The sequence below is a fragment of the Triticum dicoccoides genome, chromosome 2A, assembly GCF_002162155.2.
Source record: "Triticum dicoccoides isolate Atlit2015 ecotype Zavitan chromosome 2A, WEW_v2.0, whole genome shotgun sequence".
Classification (NCBI taxonomy): Eukaryota; Viridiplantae; Streptophyta; class Magnoliopsida; order Poales; family Poaceae; genus Triticum; species Triticum dicoccoides.
Window position 1 is genome coordinate 5,490,380 of NC_041382.1, and position 21,952 is coordinate 5,512,331.

General features: G+C 46.6%; 1 pseudogene; it reads left to right on the top strand.

The window, feature by feature from the left end:
• Positions 1-16,295: 16,295 nt before the first annotated feature.
• On the top strand, positions 16,296-20,008 carry LOC119352692 (annotated as a pseudogene).
• Positions 20,009-21,952: the final 1,944 nt, after the last annotated feature.

The following is a 21,952-nucleotide window of genomic DNA, read 5'->3' on the forward strand; positions in this document are numbered from 1 at the left end:
GGTGTTATCAACTTCGCCTACACGCACGCTTGTGAGAGGGATCGGGAGGGAAAAAAAGAGGCGTGTGGGTGCTACTTGTTTTGCCCACACGTAGGTGTGTGGGCTGTTCCTTTTTATACACCACACAAAATGTGTGGGCGGACTTCCTAACACCCACACGTGTGGAACTTATCGGCGTCCATGAATAAAGGAAAAATCAGTGGCATAAAATGATAAAAACCCTATGTAAATAAAGGCAACCGTAGGAGGCCATGCTTTGTGCATCGGTGATTTGTTTCACATTCGACTTAGGACCTGAGTTCTTGTTATCTTCATCCAAGTCTGAGCGTTCTAATCATGTGGGAGGTTTAATGGGGCCCCATTGAAGGCATCTTCAATGCAAGACCCCTATATGGGCGCTTAAGGAAATAAAAAAAATCTTGAAAAATTAAAAGCCCATCTAAGCGCTGTTGTAACGCTGAGCACTAATTACGGGGGCGCTAAGGAAATCCGCCGCTGCACGCAGCCTTCTATCTCGTACTCAAGCGCTCGGTTCCTTTTCTAGCATCGATGCCGTAGGTAGCGCCAGGATTGGAAGGCCCAACTGCCCCATCGACCGGGAATTCGATCCTGGCGCCTACGGTAGCGCCTAGCATTGCAGATGCCCTGATACACTACATGACCACATACCTGTCCTGGGGCCACATAATTCGGGTTCTCCATTTTGGCATACACATTTAATCATGTTTTTGCAGGTACATAGGGAATACTTCCTTACATTATTGCAGTTAACCAGGGGTTATCTGAGAAGGCAGTTAAGAGCAATCGAACGAACGTGTATGGGTGAAGCCGAGCTAGCAGCAAACTTACAATATTCCCTATAATATACTCCCTTCGTTCGGAATTACTTGTCTCAGAAATGAATGTATCTAGAACTAAAATACGTCTAGATACATCTATTTCTGCGACAAGTAATTCCATACAGAGGGAGTAGTTCTTATGCCGTCAAGTCGTTGATTGTTCGCACAGCCGAGCGACCGAGAGATGCGCCGGCCCGTTAATGCTAGGCCGACGAGTTTTTGGTTCCGGTCTTGGTAACCTCCTAGAAGGTTCCTGACAGGTCATCTTATTCCCTTTTTTTCTCTTTTTTCTTTGTAGATTTATTTTGTTTTTCCTTTTGTTTATCTTTATTCCCTTCAAAAAATGATCAATATTTACCTAAAATTGTTCAAATATTTAGAAAAATTAAAACATATTCGTGTTTTTCAAAAATGAATTAAAATTTTCGAAAAATTAGTTGAGTTCTTTTTTCTTCTAAAAATCACTTTTCCAAAAACTGTTGCACATTACAACAAAAAATCATATTTTTTGAAAAACATGTTTCAGAAACAGTGTGCAAATTTTGAAAATGTTTGTTTTTCAAAAAATAAATGTTTAAGTTTTTGAAAAATGTGCAGATTTGTTTTTTAGAAAAACTCAGGCCAGTCGAGCTGCCCCTACGTGTCGGGCCAGTTTAGCGATGGCAGTCGAGTTCCAGGGCCACAGCCTGCAGCCGAGCTGGCTGTGTGCTGCACCGCGAGCAGAGAGGCAGCCTGCAGACGAGCTGACCGCGAGCCGGGCCAGCGCCAGCCAGCTCGGCCCATGGTCGCTGACCCATGTTTGCTAGCGTGGGCTAGCTCCATAATGTACTGCTATCACTATATGACATAGAAGAACCATATAAATCTGTTATCCTGGACTGCCAGTGGCTTGCTTTTGGTGTTTCAGTGTATTTTTGAACTGGATGAAGAAAACCTATCACCATATGTAATTGACTTGGTACTACGGTACCATTTTCTATGAGATGCATGTATTCTGCTTGCTCCTACCTCTTTCATTACAAAATATCAAATGTTGGATCAACTTGAGACAGGCAGCGTGCCCCAAAGTAGTAATATGTTGTTGTGGCTATGTCACAGATGCATAATTTTATATATGTGTGCTCGAACATAGGGTTGGACAGGACCAACTCCATATAATGGATACAATTATGTTATCTATAAAAGCAATTTCATGCTTTCATGCATTAAAATGATCTATTCTTGGCAACTATTCTTGCAACAATATGTACTTTGTTTACAACAATATGTACTTTGTTTACTTGAGCCAGGCACTGCGTGCCAATGCTGTTTTAGATTGATAAACACAGCTGCATTATGTTATTTTTTATATTTACAATGCTTCAATGATTGTATTACCGGGTGGGATATGACTATACCCCGCAGCACCGCTGTCGGTTGCGGCAAGCCGCATTTCCTACCTAGTACATGAAACCGGTGTCGTAACTTGTCCGAGCGTTCAAATACGTTGCCTCCGTCCGTATCCAACATATGCACTGCCCATATGGCGTGCCAATGTGGCGTTGGCCAACATGTCAATGGCTCAGAGAGGAGCGTGCCACAAATTTAAAGAAAGTGTTAGTGCATTTGAGAAACATATTCAACATGTTTTTGAAAAATTATCATCTGCATTAAGAAGTTGCAAATGTTTTTGAAAAATGCCCGTCGTGTATTCAGAAAAATTACAACATCTATTTCATAAAATGTTAAACATGTATTAAACAAATATTGTGTAAAATTATTCTTACATTTCTACAAGCACATTTAGCATGTTTTAACACATTTATCGAATTTATTGCTTTTACACAATGATTTTTAATACACACTGAACAATTTTCAAAATACATGGTTATTGATTTTGTAATAATTTTGTATTCTAAAATTACAGTGAAGAAGATACACAATAATTGTGCGTGCTTGTGATCCTGAATGAAGATACAAAATTTATACACATTTTTTTGTAATATAGGTTGAGTTGTTTAAATCCACATAAGTTTTAGAAAATGTTCATGTTTACCACTTCGAACTACACGATAGTAAAAATAGAATAACCAAGTAAACAGCTCAAAAAAGAATAACCAAGTAAATATAAAATAATCGTATATTGATAATTATTGTATTTTTATATGGGAAAATCTACATATCATAAAAACAAAACAGTAACTTGAATAAAAAACAGAATGGAAATTGCAAAGCTACAAAGACTATATAAGTTTCCCCCAAAAAAAGGTTTCCAGCTACCAGTTGTACACAAACCGGCTGGCTAGCGTGCATGTTATTTTAACCTGAAGGTCCCAGGTTCGTAACCCGTTCAACTACGCACTATATTTTTCCTCTCTTATTAGCTTATTTCAGAGCAAGGGCTTCTTGGTGACATTTAATTAAACCTCAAGGGGTTTGATGCAAAGAAAATCGCATGCATATCACCAAGCGCAGGCGACCCTCACACCCACAGACATGTGGGCCAGCCACCAGCTGTCATGCCACGCGGACTGCACATACGGATGGAGGCACCGTATATGCACCACAAGACAAGTTATAGCACCACTTTCATATATTTTGCAAGTTTGGGCATTAAACTGATCGCAACGGACAAGTTAAGGCACCTGCGGTGCGACTTGTTTTTGCTTATGTAAAAATTTCTCACTTAGTTTAATCATAAGGACTGAATTAGTATTATACATAATATTTACAAACTATACATCCACCAATTGGATTCTGCTAGTAGGTCTTTGGCCTAAAGCCCAACTAAAATCTAAAATTCTCATGCCCCATTCAGGCACGGCTGTGTGTGGTGCATACTGCAGGTGAGTGAGAGTTGCACCATCTTATAAGGTGAGCTCTTCTAGCATAAGGTGAGCTCTTCTAGCACTTATCTGAGCATGAGAAGAAAAGACCTACACGCGTGCTCCTTCTTGCTCGGTTCGCCCCGCCGCGCCGTGTCGCATCGGGTTTTGGAAATGAGCTGAGCCGAGGACAAAGCAATGCATGTTGTCTATATTTTTACTGCTCGGAAAAAATTAACGCATTGATTACTCAACAATTCTGATTCTTTTGGATTGTGGGTCTGTTACTGATTTGGACGTGGGGTTTACTCCCACGACCGACCCGACCCGCACTATATAGACAGGTAGACGTCTACCCTAGCCGCCGTCACAGCATATGGTTTCGTACCATTCCAGAACATTGCACCGCCACACAAGTCTTCTCCATCCCTTCTTTCGACGTGCACCACGGGAACGGATAGGGGCTATCAGGTTTTTGGGGAGCGCACTCGCGCGACTGATGGCAGTGATGACTTCCTCAACGAGACTTCTTCCCCGAGCTCGGCAATCTCTTCATCAACGACATGGGCAACAACATCAACGCCAGCGGTTGTGCTCCTGCTAAACCGTATGTGATTTTGTCCTCCTTGTTTGAGATCATGCTAGAATTCATATTTCTAATTTGAGACTTAGATTCGATCTATTCACCGACTATGCTAGTCCGCATGATTAGTTCAATCTCTGTCATTGTCATCATGATTTATTTATTGTTTATTCAGATGAAATATCGTAGTAATTTACTCATATATTCAACACCACCTCTGCGTCAACATGTGTGGTATCGTCTAGTATCTCTTGTATCTATTCCATCATTCTTTTTCTTCATGTTTTTTAGAATACCGAGAGAATACAGGGTGTCTCACATCCTATATACCTACATCATCAAGTAGGTCCACCACATAAAAACTCATTTTCACTAACTCTTCATGCACATGCAACCAATCACGAATAACAATTATTTATTTTTTGTGCCCTCTCATGCAACCACGTCATTCTAAGTTTCTTTTCCTGTTGCTATCAAGGGTGGAGATGTGTTAGACTGTATTTACATGTGTATATTGTAACGTTGTATACCACCTCATTATATATATATGTGATAGGCCACCTCTAGAGGGTTGTGCCGGTTCCCCCCAAAGCCTATTGTCTTACATGGTATCACGCTAGGTTACGTCCGCTTCCGCCTAAAAACCCTAAACCGCCGCCGCCGCCGCCGTCGCCACCGCCGCCGCCGCCGCGCCCGCCGTCGCCGTCGCCCGACTGCTATGACGTCCGCCGCTGCGTCCGGCTCCACCGCCACCGGTTTTCTGCCGGCCTCCCTCGCGGCACTTCTCTCGAGGCCGCTGGATGCCGCCTCCCTTCAGGCGCCGATCGGGACACGGAGCGTCGGATCCCTCTTCGCGCTCCCGCCGGCTGCTACTTCGCCCCGGCAGGCGCTTGTGGCCCACACCGCCGCCGCCCCGTCAACCGCGGCTGTCGCGCCCTCGGCCACTGCGCCGCTGGTGGCGGAGGACGTCGCGCTGGCAGGCTTCGCGGCGTCAACCGCGGCCATCGCGCCCTCTGTCACCGCGCCGGCTGCCCCTCTGACTGTCTCCACGGTGGTCTCACCTCAGCCAGTCTCCTCGATGGGATCGCAGCCGCCGCCGCTGTTTCACTTCGGCCATCTCATCACCATCAAGTTGTCGTTGGACAATTACATCTTCTGGCGCGCGCAGGTTCTTCCGCTTCTTGGGAGTCACTATCTGCTTGGCTATGTCGACGGCTCTCTCCCTTGCCCTCCTCCGCTGGTTGACAGCGTGCACGGTCCGGTCTATAATCCGGCTCACCGTGTCTGGACAGGGCAGGATCAGGCGAACCTCTCCTCCATCCAGGGGTCGCTCTCTCCGGCCGTTGCTGGGCTTGTTGTCTTCGCCAAGACGTCCCACGAGGCATGGACTATTCTTGAGCGCTTGTTTGCGGCACAGTCGCAGGCTCGTGTATCTGGGCTCCGTCGCCAACTTGGGGAGTGTCAGAAGCTTGACTTCACCGCCACTGAGTTCTACAACAAAGTCAAGAGTCTCGCCGACACGCTGGCCTCCATTGGACAGCCCCTCACCGACTCCGAGTTCAACTCGTTTATTGTCAATGGTCTTGATGAGGAGTATGACGCCCTAGTCGAGATCATCAATGAGAGAGGCAACTCCACGCCCATGCCAGCACACGAGGTCTTTTCACGCCTCCTACTTACTGAGCAACGAGTCGAGACGCGCCGATCCAGGGGCAACGGCGCCCTCTCGGCAAACGCCGCCACCAAGGGTGGTCGCTCCTCTGCTTCATCCAGGGCTCCTTCGGGGCAGTCACCACCACCCGCCTCGGCCCCTCCTCCTACTGCGACGCTACCAGGGGCTGGCGGTCCACGTGTGTGCCAGCTTTGTGGTCGCGATGGGCACTGGGCCTCGAAGTGTCACAAGCGCTTCCAGCGGGGTTTTCTTGGTCTCGGCAATGACGGGAAGGATACATGCAACTTTGCTCGTCAGGTCGCCATGGTTGATCGTCCGCCGCCGCAGAAGCCACAGGAACACACTCAGTCCTACTCCATTGATCCCCACTGGTACATGGACTCTGGGGCGACAGAGCACCTGACCAGTGAGATGGGGAAGCTTCACACTTGTGAACCCTACCATGGCTCCGACAAGATCCACACCGCCAATGGAGCAGTTATGCACATCTCTCATATTGGTCAAGCATCACTTCTCACTAGACATGCCAATAGGAGTCTTCAACTTCGCAATGTTCTTCGAGTTCCATCTGTGACACGTAATCTTCTTTCAGTTCCTAAACTCACTCGTGATAATAATGTGCTTTGTGAATTTCATCCTTTTGATCTTTTTATTAAGGATCGGGGCACGAGGGACATTCTTCTTAGTGGGCGGCTCTGCCAAGGTCTCTATCGTCTGGAGCATCCTGGTGTCGCTCGCCTCTTCAGTGGAGTTCGGGTATCTCCGTCACAGTGGCATGCTCGTCTTGGTCACCCGGCCACACCTATTGTCCGGCATGTTTTGCGTCGTCATGAGCTTTCTAGTGTGTCTAGTAATAAAGATGTAGCAGTGTGTGATGCTTGTCAGCAGGGGAAGAGTCATCAACTTCCTTTTTCGGAGTCCAGTCGTGAGGTGAAACATCCTTTAGAACTTGTGTTTTCAGATGTATGGGGTCCTGCTCAGACTTCTGTTAGTGGTCATAATTACTATATCAGTTTTGTTGATGCTTACAGCCGCTTTACCTGGCTTTATCTTATCAAACGTAAATCTGATGTGTTTGACATTTTTGTTCAGTTCCAAAAACATGTTGAACGCCTTCTCAAGCACAAAATTGTTCATGTTCAGTCGGACTGGGGTGGCGAGTATCGCAACCTCAACTCCTTCTTTCAGTCGCTTGGGATCACTCACCGTTTAGCATGTCCACATACACATCAGCAGAATGGTTCAGTAGAACGTAAGCATCGTCACATTGTTGAAGCTGGTCTGACTCTTTTGGCCCATGCATCTGTTCCGTTTCATTTTTGGAGTGATGCTTTCACCACTGCATGTTTTCTCATCAATCGTACTCCCACTCGTGTTTTGAATATGAAGACTCCCATTGAAGTTCTCCTTAATGAACAACCGGACTACACCTTTCTCAAGGTGTTTGGGTCTGCTTGCTGGCCCCATCTCCGTCCATATAACAAGCGTAAGCTCGAGTTTCGTTCCAAGAAGTGTGTTTTTCTTGGTTATAGCTCTCTTCATAAAGGATACAAATGTCTTCATGTGCCCACTAATCGTGTCTACATCTCTCGGGATGTTGTGTTTGATAAGCATGTTTTTCCCTTTGCCAAACTCCCTGTGTCCACTACCGAGCCACCTGTCATGCATTCATCCTCTGTTGCTTCTGACCAATTTGATGATGTTGCATATTCTCCTCTATTGTTGCCTAACCATGGTGCAGGCACTGGTCGTGGGGCTCGTTTGGAGATTCTGGAAGTGCCATCTTCCTCTTCGTCGCCATCGCCTTCATCCTCGGCACCTTCTGTTGTGCATGAGGAGCACATGGCGCCCCTGCATGGCCTCGGTTTCCGTGCTCATGCACGGCCGATCGACGCCCTGGCCCGGTCGCCTCTGGCTTCTGGGCTGCCTTCGCCATCGTCGCGCCCTGCAACCCCGCCGACTGGGCCGGCCTCCTCGGTCCCCGTCTCGCCCAGGGCGTCGGGGCAGTCATCACCAGGCCTGGCCTCGCCCGCCCCTGCCTCGCCCAGGGTGTCTGGGCCCTTCTCATCAGGGCCGGCCTCGCCTGCTCTCGCCTCGCCAAGGCCGTCTGGGCCGGTGTCACCGGAGCTGGCCTCGCCCACTCTCGGTTTGCCCATGGCCTCTGAGCCCCTGTCGTCGGGCCAGTCTTCGCCATGCAGCCCAGAGTCGTCTGTCCCGAGCTCGCCTGAGGTGATTCCTGCATCTCCGGCGACCGTCACGTCTCCGTCACCTTCGCCTCCGCCGGCTCCTGCTGCTGCTCTACGTCCACATACCCGCAGTCGGAGTGGCATTTTTCAGCTTAAGCAACGTCACGATGGCACAGTTGCTTGGTTAGCGGCGTGCATGTCTGCTGCTCTCGCAGATCCATCCTCTGAGCCACGCACGTATCAAGCTGCTATGCGCATTCCTCATTGGAGAGAGGCCATGGAGCAGGAGTATCAAGCGCTTCTTCGCAATCAGACATGGACTCTTGTTCCTCCACAATCACGGGTAAATGTCATTGATTCCAAATGGGTTTTCAAAGTGAAGAGGCATTCTGATGGGTCCATTGAGCGCTATAAGGCTCGTCTGGTTGCTCGTGGTTTTCGACAGCGTTTTGGACTTGACTATGAAGACACCTTCAGTCCAGTGGTCAAGCCTACTACCATCAGACTTCTTCTCTCTCTGGCTGTTACTCGAGGTTGGTTTCTTCGTCAGCTTGATGTTCAAAATGCTTTTCTTCATGGTGTCTTGGCGGAGGAGGTTTACATGCGCCAGCCTCCGGGTTTCTCTGATCCGGATCGTCCTGATCACCTCTGTCGTCTGTCCAAGGCAATTTATGGTCTGAAGCAGGCTCCTCGTGCTTGGCATGCTCGTCTTGCAATGGCTCTTCGTGCTCATGATTTTGCATCATCAACTGCTGACTCCTCATTGTTTCTTCTTCAAAGGCCTGAGGTTACTATGTACTTGTTGGTCTATGTAGATGATATCATTTTGGTCAGCTCCTCTCAGTCGGCTGCTACTGCGCTTGTTCGCTCACTTGGTGCTGATTTTGCGGTCAAGGACCTTGGGAAGCTTCATTACTTTCTTGGTGTGGAGGTTACTTCTCGTGCTGCTGGCCTTGTTATGACGCAGAAGAAGTACTCTCTGGATTTGTTGCAGCGAGCTGGGATGCTTAAGTGCAAACCGACGACTACACCCATGTCTACCACTGATAAGCTCAATGCTGTTGATGGTGTGCTTCTTTCTTCTTCTGATGCGACAGAGTACAGGAGTATTGTTGGTGGGCTCCAGTACTTGACGATCACGCGACCAGACATTTCCTATGCTGTTAACCGAGTCTGCCAGTATCTGCAGTCACCCCGTGACACTCATTGGTCTGCTGTTAAGCGGATTTTGCGCTATATTCGTTTCACGGTGGCTCATGGTTTGCATATTCGGCCGTCTGACTCTGGTTGTCTTTCAGCATATTCTGATGCAGACTGGGCTGGCAATCCGGATGACAGGTGATCCATGGGGGGTTATGCTGTCTTCTTTGGCTCTAACCTGATTGCCTGGAGTGCTCGGAAACAGGCTACTGTCTCGCGTAGCAGTACTGAGGCTGAGTACAAGGCTGTGGCCAATGCCACATCAGAGATCATCTGGGTATAGTCCTTGCTTCAGGAGTTAAGTATACCCCAATCACAGCCTCCTGTTCTTTGGTGTGATAACATCGGTGCTACATACCTTTCTGCAAATCCGGTATTCCATGCCCGAACGAAACACATTGAAGTTGACTATCACTTTGTGCGTGAACGTGTCTCTTAGAAGCAACTACAGATCAAGTTTATTTCTTCCAAGGATCAACTTGCTGACATCTTCACCAAGCCATTGCCTTTGCCACAGTTTGAGACTTGCAGGCGCAATCTTACCCTTCTAGATTCATTAGAAAGTGGCTAAGATTGAGGGAGGGTGTTAGACTGTATTTACATGTGTATATTGTAACGTTGTATACCACCTCATTATATATATATGTGATAGGCCACCCCTAGAGGGTTGTGCCGGTTCCCCCCAAAGCCTATTGTCTTACAAGATGTCTCCGCTGTCTCTACTCAACGATGTTTTCATCACATATCGCATCGCCTATATATCGTCAAGGTAAAAAATTAACACAACAAAAATCACGCTCATTTTTGGATTTTTCATCAAAAAAAAATCAGATGTTTACTCTAAACAATATTTCTTTCAAAAAAATATCACCAAATTCTACTATGTTTCACAAATTTTCTCATGTTTTAAAACATCAAATTATTTGTTAACTGCCTGCAGCAACTCGCAGGGTATCATCTAGTAATCCCAGAGGGTGGCACGATGATTCTTCAACGTCAGCAATAGAATGATGAGGTGCAGCGACTCCTTTAACCTCTCTCTTGGTGGATGTCTACTGCTCGAAGCAGTGAAGTTCGGCCTGTCTCCACTTTCAAAAGTCAAGCAAAGCTGCCAATTAAAAGGGAAAGTAGAGCGTGTCTGCGTCCATGCCAGCTGCCAGCAACAACCATCCAATGAACCAAAAGCCAAGTTGTGGGTGCGTTCAACAGGGTGACAAATCCTTTATATAGGGAGAGACGAAGCAGCAGGGTGACAATACAAAGAGAAAGAGAGTGGTATGTGGAACAGCCTTCATTTGACCATGGCTTCGAGGTGCCTTCTTCTGCTCCTTATACTGGAGATCCTTCTGCTCATTACCATGCCTTCTGGAGGGCTGGCGGGTCCGAGTGCGACACAGAGAAACAGTAAGTACTCTGGCCTTTCATTCTTGCAGATCTGACCAGTGATTTATTACAAAATACCCTGTACCCCCTCTATAAATCAAAGGTAACAAAAAATTAAAAAGGGTTTGACAATTGATATATCAAGAAAATGAATAGAAGTTCAAGTTACTATTACATGTGAGATCATCGTTTGCTGCAGCGCAACGTTTCATGCACAATGAAATGTTGTACCTAGTACCACCACGACAAGTAGAAGCCCTCTAGATCCACATCTGGGCATCGCAACTACCAATGATAGAGAGCGAGTTCGAGCCACCCGTTGCCACACCCCTCGCCTCCTAGATGACAAGGAGGCATGACCACTGCCGTGGAGCTCACCGGAGACACAATCATGTGGACTGTCATAAGAGGCCACGCCCCGGCATTCATGTCCAGAGACACCGCATCAGTCCACATTGTAATGCACCCACTATGGCAGGAAGAGCATACGGTATCTCCTTCCACTCCTAGACCGGCATCATCCATCAGGTCTGGGTCAACGCCTGCACGGAAGGAAGCATCCACGCCTCCTTCCCTAGCTAGTTCTGGTATTAGGGTAGTGCAACCCAGTGCCTACCGAACACCGTCGTCGAGCAAGCCTAGTCTAGCTCGCACGCGTCCATGCCCGTGGCCATCGGCGCCAATGTGACCGATGGCATACTAACGTCATGAGATCGCATGAGATCCCAGCTCGGACTAATGCCCAAACTGAGCAGTATGCAAGGAGATCACAAGGCCAAGGCTTGCACACGCGTGAAACAAGTCGACCCTCTATACTCGCACGCCGCTGACCGCCATTCACCACAACGGACCAGATTATGCCACCCACCGAAGCTAGCCCACACCAGGGATTGCACAAATGCCGTTGACGCGGATTGCACCGCTGCTAAACCAAGCAGTCACACAACCCCATCACCACCATGGGTGCCCCGAGCAGTGTCGCCCCACAGGATCCATGATGGATCCGTGTTGATGCCACACGCCAGCCCGTGTCGCCAGGTGGCACCGGATGGCAGATCTGGGTGGAACCTAGATTGTTGTCGCACCAACAACCGCACCCCCGGGCCCAAAACGATGCATCACTATCGTGAACCAATCCTATAGCACAACCCGTCAGGCCGAGTCCACCGCCACCGCTCACTGGCTCTGATGCTACTTGCAGAAGCAGGCATGCAGCTGCTAACGATACATTTTATGGGGGTGGCCCGTCGACCGGGAAGGCCCACACTGAGCCGGCCTCAATGCCCAGATGCTTGACATCGACCTAATCACAATGATGGGTCCAGGGGCCTGCCTTGAAGATAGAGCATGATCTTGTTGTACAAGCCAAGATGCCCTCGTTGGAAGGTCGTTTAGGAACCCTGTAAATGCTAGCTCTCATCCCCTTTATAAGGCCATGCTAGGGGTAGTTTTAGGCATCTGTTCCATTATACATATACCTCGGTAGTATTCATCATCCTCCACTGGTAACGCCCATGCATGAGGTGCTCCCACGTCAATCTAAAGCAAAGCAGGAGTGAGGTAATAACTCGACCATGAGGGACCGAACCTGGTTAAAACCCTGTGCGAACTCTCCTCCGGTACTTCCTTCTATGCTCTCCGCCCTACTGAGGGCACTGACAGTTTTCTGCACCATGAGGTGGCACGCCAATCACGGGTTGCGTCAAACGCATACTAGGCCCAGATTGGATATCTAGTCATGCCCGACGACTTCCTGCCAAGCTAAAATTGTGTCTAAGGCTCCTTAAAGTTCGTCACCGATGGGAGTAGGCTACTCTATAATGGCACACTGCCCTCTCCCATCAACACCATGCACTTAAGGAAGTGTCGCGTTCGTCTTAAACCAATATGGGACACTCTGCACCTCTGTGTCCCTGCATCGCCCTTGACACAGGAGGCAGCGCCGACCCTAGACAACTCCGAAGTGGCTAGATCTTCGTCAACCCACCACCCTTCCCGACCGCAAGGAGTGCACATGATCTTCCATGCTACCAATACATGGCGAGCGTAGAAGCCCGCATGACTTGTAGTATATGCAACTACACCGGCTTACGTGGAATACCTAGAGTGGCCGGACTCCACCATTGCCTTCGAACGTGCCAATCACTGGACTACATCCCACACCAAGGGAAATCTGCCCTGGTGCTTGACCCGGTCGTTGGCGACTTCTGCCTTCCGCAAGACCTTGTGGACAGGGGCAACGGGGTCAAGATCATCTTCCCGAACACCATGTCAAAGATGTGAATCTCCAAGTCACTCCTAAGCTTCACACCCACCAGCTTCCGCAATTTTGTGTCGGGCATGAAGGTGTAACCCCTGGGACAAATCTACCTGGAAGTGATCTTGGGAGACAAGGAAAACTTCCGCTTAGAGACAATGTTCTTTGAGGTTACTTCATTTCACACGGGCTACATCGCTATCCTCGGTAGGCCCGCTTATGTCAAGTTCGTGTTGCTACCCTCATATGCCTGAAGATACCAAGACCAAATGGCATCATTTCCGACAAGGTAGTGCCGAGAGGGCGCTCGAAGTGGAGGTCACCTATGTAGAACTTGCAGAGGCCGCACTAGCCTCCACAGAACTCAAGGAGATCAAGAGATCCTTCGACCCATCCATCACAACATTGTCCCGCAAGACCAACTCTGGACTGACTTTCTAGCCGGTCAAAGAGAAAACAAAATTCCAAGTGCAGGCAGAACACCCGACAAAGACTATGATCATTGGAGGAGACATCTGTCGAGAAGGAGGAGGTCATCCTCCTACAATTCCTTATGAACAATTTGGACATATTCACTTGGAAGCCCGCTATAACATGCCCGAGGTTCCTACACTCATTGCTGAGCACAGCCTGGGCATCAAATAGGTCGCGAGTCAGGTCAGGCAATCCCTCGGACACTTTGCCACAAAAAAGCGCTGAGCAATTGGAAAAGAAATTGCTCAGCTTCTCATTGCAAGGTTTATTAGGGTGGTTGCTCACACCGAGTGGTTGGCGAACTCCATCATAGTCCAGAAAAAGAACATCTCATGGTGCAGGTGTGTCGACTACACTGACATCAACATGGTTTCCTGACAGATCCGTTCCCGCTGCCCCGCATCGACTCCACCATGGGTTGCGAACGGCTCTGTTTCTTGGACGCCTACTCCGATTACTATCAGATCCGGATGAAGGAGTCCGAGTTGGAGAAAACATCTTTCATCACACCTTTGAGGCCATTGTTGTACATCACACTGCCATTTGGGCTCAGGAACATGGGCGCCACATATGAACATATGATGCAAGAATGCGTCCACGACCAGATCGGCATCAACACTTAAGCTTACATCGCGAACATCGTCATCAAAACAATGAGCGAAGCCAACCTGCTCTCCGACCTTGAACAAACATTCTCCAATCTATGTTGGTTTAATATTAAGTTAAATCCACAAATGTGTGTTTTGGGGGTTCCTTCGGGACGGCTCCTCAGCTTCATCGTCTCCCAACAAGGCATCAAAGCTAACTCAAAAAAGATAAAAGCCAACCATGTCAGGATGTACTCGGCCCATATGCCAGTACCATTGACTGGTGAAACCTGGCAAACTATTTATTACTGATGGACACCATTGGTGAAAAGTCTTTGTCGGGCCCACATGGAAGCTGCCACATCAGCATCTGCTACCCATTTGTCAGAATCATTGACTATCAAAGTGACAAACCGATTACTAGTGACATATTACGTTCACCAAAAATGATCTTTGGTGACAAATGGGCTGATCAAAGGTGACAATCTTGGTCGTCACCGAAAATGGACATCCGTGGCAAAACTGTGTTTGTCACTTAAGATACAATCTTAGATTAGAGAAAAAAAGTGGAACCATCAAGATTTTAATTTTTTTGTGATAGTGCTTCGGTGATGAATGGGTGATGACCAAAATCATCACAAGCATATTTTCGGCAAACAAAATCGATTTTACGTGACACAAGTGAACCGTTGCTAAAAGTCCTCTATTTTGTAGTGAGCGGCTCGCTCACGCGTGGCTTAGATGGATTGCAATCTTGCTTTCCACAGCAAGCTCGAAAGTGGTGGTCAATGGTGTTCTTGGTAGAAAGATCTCTCATGCATGAAGGTTTGAGGCAAGGGGGTGCAATCTCCTCCTTGCTCTTTGTCGTTGCAATGGATGCCCTTACAGGAATGGTTTTGAGAGTTGCCTATCCTACCTGGGTAATAGCCGTTAGGCATTCAATTCCCAAATCATTATAATGTCACAGAACATAAGTACTTGACCATTGCATCGGTGTTAGGGACCACACTGTTGACTATTCAATTTTGTTGTTCGTTCTTTGAAATAGGTCGACGAAGTAGATTCATTTTGTCAAGAGGTTGATGACAGTCAATCTATCAGTTGATGATGACTCATTTCGGTTGAAGTTAACAATCTCTTGTGGTTTCATCGTCAAATCGATTAACTCGAGTCAACCTATCAGTTTTTGGCGACTCATTTCAGTGGAAGTTAACAATCTCTGGTGGTTCCATCGTTAAATCGATTCTTTTGAAATAAATCTATCTGGAAATTACAAGTTCACTTGAAAATAAAGATCTTTATGAAGTTCTTACACAAAGGTGTAACTCTATTCAAAGATAGCCTAGCCAAACGTCCATGACATGTAAGCAAAAAAAAAATGTTGTCAGAAAGCTAGTCATTATTTGTTTCAAGCGTGTATGTTGCAGCATTGGTGTAGCAAACGACACATGTACCTTTGAACCACCACCTTGACTAGCATGGCGAATATGATGGGTAACTGGTTGCGGAGAGCTCCCTCCTCGCTCAAGGCACAAATATGTGCCGGTATTTGTGCTTTGCTCTTGGTATTATGAAACTGCAGTAATGGCCTTGTCTTTAACAAATTCAAATTTCCAAATTCGTTGAAGGGCATCTATAGAACCACCAGTTTCATGCTTACATGGTCGGCTCTACTTCCTGTGAATAGTAGTAGATCCATAGACTTTGGGTGCAACCGACTAGAAAATAATGGTTGCACGGGGTATCTTTCTCTGTCTCGTAATATACGATTTTATTACATGGAAGCGGATTTGTAGCACATGGATGCTCCATCCCCTATATGAACATTAAGTTCAAAAAATACCGAGAAATTTGAAAAAAAAACTTAAGATTTTGTGATATCAAACTTGGGTGTCCGATCTATTTTCGTGTGAATTTTTTTGAAAAATACCAGGAAACGTATTCCTGGCAAAAAGACAAAAAATCCTAGGTATAGAGAAAAATACTGTTTGGATGGATTTTTGTCGGACGGTGTTTCCTTCACCACGGATACGTTTCATGGTATTTTTTCACGAAAGTTCACATGGAAGTAGATTGGGAACCCAGGTTTGATAACCCCAAATTTCAGGTTTTATTTTTATTTTTTGTAGTTTTTACATTTCATATTCGTATAGGGGTGTGGAGCACCCATGAGCTCCTAACCCAGACGTGGAGGATGTGACGCCCACTTTCCTGCACAAGAAAACGAGTGGATGAAAGAGAACGCACAGGTTCAATGATGGATCTTAACGTCAATATGAGGATCAATGTACAACTTGCTTGAAGGCCGCCATTGGTTGACTCTTGACGTCAATAAGGATCAACGTACTCACGTCTCAACTCTATTAAAGCACCCCTGAGTAGCAAAGGCAGCACGACAGTTGGAAATTCATTCATGTCCACCACCAACAACATGGTTTCTCCTCTGTTTTTAGCCATTCTCCTCCTCGTGTCATCAGCTTTGTACCCCTTGTCATGTGCAGGAGCGCCGGCTGATGGCACCACGTACGGACACGAGCAGAGATGCGCTGCTCTGCCTCAAGTCCCGCCTCCACGGTGCCACCACAGCCATGGCCGCACCAGATTTCTGCACCTGGCATGGCGTCTCATGCGCCAGGAGGTCCCGAGGAACTCCGGTACAAGGATCCACTTGCCCAACAACCGGCTCTCCGGTCAAATCCCGCCGGAGCTCGGCCGGCTCTCCGGACTCCGGTACCTCAACCTCAGCTTCAACGCGCTGAACGGCACCATCCCGTTCACTTTCGGCACGCTTCACAACCTTTCTTCTCTAGACCTGGGCGACAACGGCCTTTCCGGCGTGATTCCTCCGTTGCTCGGGAGCTCGCCGGCTCTAGAGCACATCAGTCTCTCCGACAATTTCCTTGACGGAGAAATCCCACTGTCGCTGGCGAATAGTTCCTCGCTTCGTTACCTTTCACTTGACAACAACAGCATTGAAGGGGTGATCCCTGCGTCCCTTTTCAACTCCTCAACCATCACGGAGATACACCTTTGGCACAACAATCTTTCTGGTGCAATTCCACATTTCATCATATTCCCTTCAAAACTTACCTACCTAGATCTCTCCCAAAACAGTCTTTCCGGAGTCGTGCCGTCGTCGGTGGCAAACCTCTCATCCCTTACCTCGCTCGACCTCTCGCACAACCAGTTGCAAGGATCCATTCCAGATTTACCTAAACTTGCAGGCCTACAAAGCCTCGGTCTCTCGTATAATTGTCTGTCAGGAATAGTGCCACCCTCCATTTACAATATGTCTTCATTGAATTATCTTACGCTAGCCAGCAACAATCTTGGAGGAACGCTGCCTTCTGATATGGGTATCACACTTCCTAACCTCCTAACACTGAGCATGGCTAATAATCATTTTGTTGGAGACATCCCTGCTTCACTACAAAATGCATCCGGCTTGATGTATATCCATATGGCCAACAACTCTCTCATTGGTGTGGTTCCTTCTTTCAGCTCCATGAAAGAATTGGAGTACGTAATGTTGTACTCAAATCATCTAGAGGCTGGAGACTGGACATTCTTCTCCTCTTTGGCAAATTGTACCCAGCTGCTGAAACTGAACGTCGGTGACAACAACTTGAGTGGGGATTTGCCAGCAAATTCCATAGCAAATCTCCCCAAAAGCATGACCGCTCTAACTCTTCGGTCAAACAACATCTCTGGCACCATCCCCTTGGAGATTGGAAACCTTTCTAGTCTTTCCATGCTCTATCTTGATACTAATCTTTTCATGGGGCCTATACCTTTCACCCTTGGTCAGCTACGCAATCTAGTTCAACTTAGCCTGTCAAAAAACAAATTTTCAGGAGAGATACCCCCTTCCATTGGGGATCTACATCAACTGGAAGAGCTTTATTTGCAAGAAAATCGGTTGAGTGGAAGCATACCTGAAAGTCTAGCTAGCTGTCAGAACTTGGTTGCATTAAACCTTTCATGTAATACTCTTGGTGGAAGCATAAGTGGACACGTGTTGGGCAGCTTGAACCAACTGAGCTGGCTACTTGATTTATCACACAATCAACTCGCAATGTCCTTACCACTAGAGATGGGTAGCTTGATAAACCTTGGATCCTTGGAACATCTCTCACAACAATATTACAGGCATAATCCCGCCCACACTTGGCAACTGTGTCCAGTTGGAATCGCTTCGTTTAGAAGGGAACCTCCTTCAAGGAAGCATTCCACAATCACTAGCAGGCCTCAAAGCCATCCAAGTGTTAGATTTCTCCCACAACAATCTATCTGGTACAATACCAGAGTGCCTCGGGACCTTCACCACGTTGCAGTATCTGAATATGTCCTTCAACGACTTGGAAGGACCAATTCCCACTAGTGGAGTGTTTTCTAACACAAGTGGTGTTTTTGTCCAAGGAAATCCACACCTTTGTGCAAATTTTGCAGTACAAGAGCTGCCTAGATGCTTTGCTTCGGTACCCACAAAAGAACACAAGTTTGTCATCCCAGTGTTGATAGCCCTATCAGGCCTTGCTGCACTGGCTTTGATCTTGGGGATGTTCATTTTCTGGTTGAAGAGGGGGTACAAATCCAATGAGAACATTGTCCATTCATACATGGAGCTGAAAAGGATAACATATAGTGATGTTAACAATGCAACGGATAATTTTTCCCTAGTCAATGTAGTCAGTTCCGGGCAATTTGGGACTGTCTACAAAGGCTGGTTCGATGCACAAGATGGTACAGTTGCTGTTAAAGTCTTCAAGCTCAATCAGCATGGCGCATTGCATAGCTTCGTTGCTGAGTGCAAAGCATTGCAACACATCCACCACCGGAATCTCGTGAAGGTGATAACCGCGTGCTCAACTTATGACCCAGTGGGAAATGAGTTCAAGGCTCTAGTATTTGAGTATATGGGTAATGGAAGCCTTGAAAACCGACTCCATAACCACCAGTGTGGTGGTTTGAGTTTAGGCGCAGTGATATGCATATTAGTTGACGTTGCTTGTGCTCTTGAATACCTACATAATCAGTGCATCCCACCAGTTGTTCACTGCGATCTGAAACCAAGCAACATACTTTTCGACAATGACGATACAGCACGTCTCTGCGACTTTGGTCTGGCAAAGCTAATTCATGGTTGTTCATCTGGAGGGCAGAGCGGCACAACAAGCATAGTTGGACCAAGGGGATCTATTGGGTACATACCTCCTGGTGAGTACATTATATGAACACATTCTGAAATGACGTTGCAAAATCTAGTATGAGTAACTATATCAATTGCTAGTTTTCTTTTACTAATACTAGCATGTTTCATTATGAGATGCTCTGAAGAACTCTTTTAAAAAAAAACATTGTTGCAGAGTATGGAATGGGCGGTGAAATCTCCACCGAGGGAGACATTTACAGCTATGACATTGTTCTTTTGGAAATGCTAACACGGAAACGGCCTACTAATGAAGAGTTCAGTGATGGCTTGACGCTCCGCAAGTATGTAGAAGCATCACTTTCACGAACCCAAGACATTCTTCATCCCAGCCTTACTTCGGTGAGGGGAGATCAGTTTGCTGATCAAATCCCAAACTTGCAAGAATGCAACACATTTGCGCTGAAGGATATGTGTGCTCTTCGTCTCCTTAAACTTGGCTTATTATGCTCCGCGGAATCACCGAAGGATCGCCCAGCGATGCACGATGTCTACAGTGAAGTAACTGAAGTAAAAGAGGTGTTTTTCTGCATGGATAACCGAAGCAATGACCTTACATTATTAAGGAAAAAAGGCGGTCGATGAAGGTGAAGCTCGTTGCTTCGACCACGGCATGAAAATATGTTGGTATCTTTTTTCCTTTTCTGTGAGCCAATCTGTTCGGCTCACTACGGTGAAGAGCCCTTTACATGATAATGATGGGTTTCTACTAGGGAAAATTTTGTATTTCTTTGCTGGAAAAACTAGAAGACTAGAAAATGACACATTGTACAAATATTGAAAATACAGTTGGAACAGTGAAGCTCATTTTCCAGTTCACCTCTCCCCACGAACATGCAAATTTTCATCAAAATTTGTGATCATTTTGTGAACCAGACAAAAACTTTCAAGATACAAATGAACAGCCATATAGTTATCTCTTTCGTGCAAGTAACAAGTCATATTTCGCAAGATATAGCCCAGTTTACACCATGAATTATTTCACTTTTTGGGGAACTCGGGAAAAAAAGGAGAATATGGGATACCGAAATTACTTTCCCCTGCATGCAGAACAAGGAAAAACTTGAAACAATAATCATAAGCCTGGCAGTTTCAAATCAAACCATGTCGTAAACTGCAAAAGGAGTAAGTGAACTAATCTTCCCTCTTTCAAGTTTTCCATATACACAGGTTGCCTGGTCATACATGAGAGATCATCAGTTGCTGCAGGCCAAGGTTGCAACCACACCAAAATGATGTATTAAATCACCAGACAAGTACTTTTTACAAAACACACATATAGAAAAAAAACTAAATGAAAAATCATGCATTCCGAGACGCATGTACATCAACTACAGCTGATATGACGAAATGGTGGGTCCCGAATGTAAGCTACCCCAAAGGAGACGGCAACTGGCCGGCACGGAGCGGAGGGCATGTAACTAATTTTTCCGCAAGTGGTAGTGGCATAGACCGAACTCGTGAAGTTCAAGTGGCAGCTGTTGAATATCCGACTTCACTAGTGGCACAGGCCCAAATTTCCCTCCACTCACTAATTGACCCCTTGTGGCTGCAGCATATTATGTTGTAGGTGTATTTCACAAAGAGTAAGGGTGCTTAGGTTCGCTAGTCTCCACTCTACACATTTCGCCTCTGGCATCGGATGAGACTTTCATTGTTAACTTTATTTACTTCGATGAGCTAGGTTTGGGCAAAGCAATTTGTATTAGACTGTGTATTCTGGATCATGATGATTAGTAGGACTTATTATTATGATGATTAGTAGGACTTATTATTATGATAATGCATGATGCGAGCATGAAGAGTTATTATATATCAGTGGGTGAAATGAACATGGATTGGATTGAAGTGAAGGCAACATGCATGTGGTGCATGTCGAAAGTAGTACTAATCCAAACTTGATCAAGTTAGGATTAGTATTACTTTCTACATGCACCACATGTTGCCTTCACTTTAATCTAAGCCATGTTTAGGCATAGCAGTACCGTTGCTAAACCAAGCATGGAGATAAGAGAGGACATTTCTCTCTATTAGCTAACTAACACACCCTAAATTATCCCCTAAACCACCCCATTTCAGAAAAAAAGAAAAATATCAGCTCCTGCCAGCTGCTGACGCGTGGACGCCTATTTATTTCCGGTTGGTGCCACCAACCGGGACCAAAGGCCCTCCTGCCTGGGCTCGCAGCACCGGCCACGTGAAGGCCCATATGTCCCGGTTCGTGTAAGAACCGGGACTAAAGGCCTAAGGCTTTAGTAACGACCCTTTAGTCTCGGTTTAAAAACCGGGACAAATGGGCCTTACGAACCGGGACAATAGGCCCTTTTTCTACTAGTGGTGGCACAGGCCAAAATTCCCTCCACTCACTGATTGAGCCCTTGTGGCTGCAGCGTATTATGTTGTAGGTGTATTTCACAAAGAGTAAGGATGCGTAGGTTCGCTAGTCTCCACTCTACACATTTCGCCTCTGGCATCGGATGAGATTTTCATTGTTAACTTTATTTACTTTGATGAGCTAGCTTTGGGCAAAGCAATTTGTATTAGACTGTGTATTCTGGATCATGCGTTGTAATAGAATAGGATAATTTTGTGTTGGTATTTCATTGGTATCGTGTATGCTGGCGAATCAATCCAGTGACGGGCACGGTAAGCACGGAGAGTCAAAACCTAACAGGTTTGGTCCTTACAGCATGCAGCCCGGGTGATAAAAAAAGACGATGCAACCTAGACCTGTTAAAAAGCCATTTTACAGGAGTAC